Raw genomic sequence first — 6877 nt, forward strand, 5'->3', positions numbered from 1 at the left:
TGTCTGTGTGTGGTCCAGTTCCAGGACATTGCTTCATTGACTTAGGCTTGCTGAAGCATTTCAAGGGTCTCTGCTCAAGTTTTAGTGTCCATAGTAAAATTGCAAAAGAGCACGTGCATATGGTCAATAAAACATGAGTAACACAAGTCCTGATGTTGTCCATGCTGCATACTGACTCATGACAGCTACTGCTCACTGCTGTTGACCGTGCATGACCATGCTATTCTGTTTCTTCACCACAGGAGCAGTCTAGGAACTTTATGATAGCACCTCGTATGTCCACTGTTTTAATTCATACACATTGATGTGTAATTATGTCCAGTCAGTCCAATGTGTCATCATTTTGAAAAGTAATAGTTTTCCCATGTAGAGACTCTGAAACTAACTAATTTTGAATAGTAATAGTTTTCACACGTAGAGACTCGTTAACGAATTCATTTTGAATAGTAATAGTTTTCACACGTAGAGACATGTAAACTAACTCATATTTAAAAGGAATAGTTTTCACACGTAGAGACTCGTAAACAAACTCATAATGATGGTAGTTGCACCACATAGCCTCTAAGTGTCGCCAGTTGACTAAAACCATTAGAAATGTTTGTATTGCCTGGTTGTTTGTGTGGCGTGGAGGGAAGCACATTCTCACCTTAATTTCAATCCTGATGAAAGATGGTGATTCAGCGTTTCTACATAGGGCCCTGGTCACTTTGTGGCTGTTACCTGTATTGCTGTTTTAAGGGTGGGGTTAGGGCAACATTCTGATGGGTACTGGAGAATTGGAACATTTTGTGTGGAGTTGGCGTCATTCTCCTGACCTTAACGTGTTTTCCTCTGTGGCACACTGTTTTGCTGTTAGGTGTTGTGCCATTTTTGCCCTGAACCACAATAAATCAAATTTAAACTAGAATATTAACACGAACAGAATGCCCAACATTACAACCTATTGCATGGAAAAAAGAGGGATATGGTTATATCTCTGATCAAGTCATACCATGTGATGTTAATTGGCTCAAGGTCACAAAATCCATGAGGGGCTTTTCAAATGATCAACATTGTTAGAAATGAATACAATGATTGACCCTGAAGTCACATATTGATTCCATTTCTTTCAATTGTAGATTTTAAATGGAAATGATATGCGTACACAAATTATACACATTTATAAAAGTCTTACACAACAGAGTTACTTAGAATATGGCTCAGTACATATTTCTCTACTCATTTTTGATCATTTTGCACAGCCTTTGAAAGAACTTAATGCAATATAATGACGTTATGTTTTGGCAACTTTAGGATAGTGAAATATGTAAAATAATATTCACCACACCAACACAGGACTATCTTTAAACATTGGGTATGGATTGTTTATGTCTTTAAACATTGGGTATGGATTGTTTATGTCTTTAAACATTGGGTATGGATTGTTTACGTCTTTAAACATTGGGTATGGATTGTTTACGTCTTTAAACATTGGGTATGGATTGTTATCCGGACCTTTATTAATGCAGTATCTTCGGTCTACTGTTGTACAGCATTTGTATAAAATAACTGATTATGTAACAGGAACATGTCATAACTACTGGCACAACATAATAAGAGTCAAATAATATGAGCAACAACTGCAGGGTGTGACACAAGTGTCTTTTATAAAGAATGGTAATTAACGTATAAAGGAAATTATGACTCTTAACAGAACCAGATGCCAGATAGAACTGTTTGATTGTCTTGGATGACGAGGTTCAAAATGATTGTGGAGGAGTGGATGAGTTCAGGGGTCAGAGTGTGGGCACAAAGGGTTTCAAAGAGACATCAATTTATCTGATGTCATCTTACGCAGGTGGAATTATTGACTAAAGGTTTGCATCATGCCGAACCTTGGTTTGCACAAATGTGGGGATAATGTGTTCCCTTATTGTTTTGTTTTGTGATATAATTTCAGGTGAACATTCCCAGAGGGGTTGAGTCACATTCTGTGGGCTTCAATCGAAGCTATTCAGGTTGCCTGGCATGAAATACATTGTGCATATTGACATAGGGAATATACATCATTACTTTTTTTTGTTTAGAGGATCCTTTCAAATCTTAGTTTAAATAATTCTTAATCAGCCACTCCTGCTCCTGTGAGTCTATTGTTGTTCGAACCTCGCCCTTCTCAGGAGGATATATAAATTCACCAAGAACACCGTTCACCAAGACACAACCGCTCGTCTGGTAAGTCAGTCCCTTTGGAAGAATCATAGTAGCATACTATATTCAGAACAATTTAAAATGGGATGTTTTCTAAACTTCTAATGTTTCAAACAGGATTGTTTCTGATACTGGGATGGTTGGATCAAGGTCATTGAGCGTGTTTCTCCTCCTGCTGGTGTCTGCCAGCAGCGCCACAAGCACAGGTAATGAAGACTACTGAGGATCGGACTGTTTCTATTAGAAAACCAGACTACCTAATATGAGCTGACACATGATTAGTGCTTATGTCTCTAGACTGGCATGTACAGCTACTGCAGTGTGTTTCTGTTTTAGATTCAGTAGGTGGACTCATGGTTCAAAAATGGTTGCCTGACTCGGAGGGTTGTCATGTCCATGTCTGCTCTAGCGTGTGTTTTGTGGTATCCTCTAGGGTTTGAACTGTACTCCATGTACTGATGAACTCATTCGTATTTCCTGTGTATTTTCAGGTTCAGAGGTCACCAGTTGTGAGGCGTGCCATGAGCGTGCTGGCTGTGCCACGGACCAGTCCAGAGTGAGCTGTGCCTGTGCCAATGGGTTCATCGGTAACGGTCTGGCCTGCTACAATGGCACCCTGTGCGGTGCCGCCCACTCCCCGTGCTGCAGCGAGGGCTACCACTGGTCCGCTGAGCTGGGCTGTGTGGATGTAGACGAATGTGCAGCAGATGTGCAGCCCTGTTTGCCTCCACTGGTCTGCCAGAACACAGCTGGATCCTTCAGCTGCCTGCTGCCACCTGTCAACCTCAATCCCCTCTCCAGCCTCCGCACTGTGCAGTTCAGCTGTGGCAGCATGGTCTGTAACGTGGGCCAGGACTGCGTGGTTGTAGACGGCTCTGCTCGCTGTGTTGACCCTTGCCAACACTACACGGCCCTGGATGATGCTTGGCGTGCCTCAGACCATCAAACCAAAACCGATGCAAAGTGTGACATGGCAGTGAACTGGCAGGGCTGGTACCGTATGTTCTTGGGTGGTGAGAGTGTGCAGATGGCCGAGCGCTGTCTGGACCCCTGGACCTGCGGTACTCAGGCTCCGCTCTGGCTCAAGAGCCCTCATCCAGTGGTGTCGGACGGCATCGTGCAGGGCAACGTGTGCGGGAGCTGGACAGGGGGCTGCTGTAACTTTGAGTTTCCCATTCACATCAAAACGTGTCCAGGAAACTATTACGTCTACAAGTTTGTGAAACCACCGCTGTGCTTCCTCGCCTACGGAGCAGGTAACATTGCATTCGCCTCATTGTTGAAGTGTGATCTAATGTGGTACTAAAAAATCATGTCCACAGTCGTGACGTAACCTCTCTTCATTAGATGTGAAAACCAAGGTGTGTGGAACATGTAAGGACGGAGAAAACTGTGTCAGTGAGGACAAGATCAACTGGAAGTGTGAAGTCGCAAGTGAGTATGACATCCTGTACTGTCCATTGTGAGAAGCAGTTCAGGGTTGTACATTTAGTGGTTTGTTTATTTCTCTTAGGTCCCAACTCTTTTGGGAGCAGTCACCTGACCCCTCCCTGACAATATTCTAGGCGTGTTTGGGCCTAAAGACCAACTTGTGGCCCCGTTCAAACTTTACATGAGACCTATCGCATTATTCTTGTGCTTCGGCTTATGCAGTCATTGCATCAGGGCCCTTCATCTATTTCCAATCCTTCCTCCAACAGCTCCTGCGAGACTAGTCAACGGAGAGAACGAGTGCCAGGGCCGAGTGGAGCTGTTCCACGCCGGGCGTTGGGGTACAGTGTGTGATGACGACTGGTCCCTGAACAACGCTGCAGTGATTTGCCGACAGCTAGGTTGCGGCGCAGCCCTGGAGGCCCCCCATAACGGCCACTTTGGCTCTGGGAGTGGACCCATCTGGTTGGACAACGTGGTGTGCAAAGGCGACGAGCCCTACCTGTCCCGCTGCAAACACCAGGGCTTCGAGGTCCATAACTGTGGTCACAATGAGGATGCTGGTGTTATATGTGAAGGTAAGATATGCCAGCAATGCCCTCAGCTATCTTATGGGGGTACAACAACAGACATACTGTATATCATGTGTAAGAATGAGTGAAGGTGTTTAAAATGAGTTACTGATTCACTGACTAAAATGTTTATAGGGGGAAAAGCGAATACAATTGGGTTTGTATTAAGGGCACATATCAAGATAGAATGCAGCTGTCTGTACGTATCATTGTGGTCAGATCACACGAATGTCTCGTCTTTTTATCCTCTCCTCAGAAGCACCTGTCGTTCTTGAACCTCAGCTTGAGTGTGGCGGCGACTTCTTGCAAGTGGGTCTTCCCAGAATCCATGACTCCAGCGCAGCTCTCGACACTCTGACGGGCCACATGGCCGACCCACTGTGTATCATGCACCATGAGGCCAACGGGACCGTATGGTACCAGGTGCCGAGGCGCAATGGTGTCTGTGGCAACGTCATGAGGGTGAGAACACCTGGCCTTGTCTGCCATAATGATTCTTCAAAGGTGCACATCTAATGTTGCCAGTTTGAAAGGAATCAGCCGTTTGTTTGACCTTTTGTTTTGTTTCTCCCTACAGGCCAACAGCACACATGTTGTGATCTCAAACACTCTGTTTGTGTACCCCGTCATGGCCAGCGGCCTGTCCTTCACATTGCCAGTGGGCTTCCCCTTCTCCTGTGTGTATCCTCTAGACATGCAGACTAGCTTGGGTTTGGTGAAACCTTACCTCTCGTAAGTAGGGTCCACCTAAAACTACTCTATGTTGCATTTTCTCTTATCAGAAGAGTACAACCTGTTTGGTGTGAAATGTAAACACAACTATGTCTGCTCACAGCATGCAGGAGATGGGCTTGGTTGGCTTTGGACCTGGAGCCCGCGCCATCATGTCTTTGTATCACAATGCCTCCTACGTTGAACCGTACCCGGAGGGTGCCGTCACACTGCCTGTGGGCTCTGCCCTCAATGTGGGCATTAACACAGAAGGCGTGGAGGAGGGAGTCTTTGTGGTCATACTGGAAGACTGCTACTCCACCAACACCTCCAACCCAGACGATTCTTCTAGACACGATTTCATCAAGGACAGGTGTGTACACATGTTAAAAGCGTGTAAGGGTGTTTATTCACTGACCACAACATTTAGTTAACTAATATTACGAGGCATTAATAAGTTAGTCAAACCTACCCAGGTCCTTAAGGTACTCAACAATGTGTAGCTTTTCCTAAGAAAACATTGTCGTGTGTGTTTGTGGGTGTGGATCGTCTTATGTACGCATTTACAAATAATATAAATGAATGCCATCGTCGACATATCTTTCAGCTTCATAGTTCTGTTTATCCTTGTCATAGTAACCGTATAAGCATATTGTATACCCACTAAGCTGTTTCAACAACCAGATCATAAAGGATATGCACCCCCCCCCCCCACACACACACACACAGACACACACAGAAACACATACACACACACACACACACACACACACACAAACACACTCACACACAAACACACTCACACACACAAACACGCACAGAGTCACACACACACACACACACACACACACACATTTCTATCTCTCTACCTGGCCGACCCTGATACATAAAATAAATAGATTTCAGTTGAATGTGTTAGTGATGTGTATATGATTGCAGGTGCGTGAGTGACCCTCTGCGTGTGACGGTGCAAGAGAGCGGCTCTTCTCTGCAGGCGCGCTTCTCCGCACTGCTCTTCCTCTACCAGGGAGAGTACAGGGACATGTTCCTGCACTGCAGCCTCAGCCTGTGTGACAAGACCTCCTCTGCCTGCACCCCTGTGAGTCCTCACCTCCTCTATCTATGCCTACTGAATAATAATGATCATGAACCATGCTTGGATGCATGCATTTGTATTCAAAAAGATATCTTAGAAATCATTTAAGAATTTAAGCTTTGTCATTTTGAGATGAGATGCTATACACTTTATAAAGAAATTACATGTATTCATTTGAATATCAATTAAGCATAAGTGTAGTTGCTAAACTGTCAAAAGTTAATACCTAATGTTCAATAAGGGTCATTTGACACCTACTGTAACTGTCCAAGACATCAATTCAGTAGACTCTAACTATAGCTTTGTCAGAATGGATTGTCACCCTAAACCACGTTAACATTTGCACTAAGTTCACCTTTTAAATACAGGCATATTTACTATAGTGTTCTTTCTCACAGACTGATTTACTGTGACATCTTTGGTGGAATGTAAAGTATGTACTGTGAATGTAAAGTATGCGTGCTAACTATCTCTCTCTCTCTCTCTCTCTCTCTCTCTCTCTCTCTCTCCAGGAGTGTGTGAAGAGGAAGTCTCGCTCCGTCTCCTATAAAAGGCCCCTTACCGTTGGACCAATCACCTGTGAGTAAACCAGAGGAAATTAGCATCTAGGGAAATTGAACAGCACATATTAGTTTATGTATAGGCTTTCATAAAATGTTAAACCGAAATTGGGCTGAAACTATAGAAATTGCATCAATACATTTTAATAAAGCAAAAATAATTGTAATTGACAGAATTAAATCTGAAATGTATAATGCTGCCTTTGTACCCTTCGCTTACAGGGTCCAATGAATCACAGTGAACTGAAACAGTCTTCTAAAGTCTCTGAAAGAATCACAGGTAAGCCATTGGCCTAATTCACAATCTGTCGGCTTCAATA

The sequence above is a fragment of the Sprattus sprattus genome (assembly GCF_963457725.1).
Source record: "Sprattus sprattus genome assembly, chromosome: 1".
In the NCBI taxonomy this organism is placed as follows: Eukaryota; Metazoa; Chordata; class Actinopteri; order Clupeiformes; family Clupeidae; genus Sprattus; species Sprattus sprattus.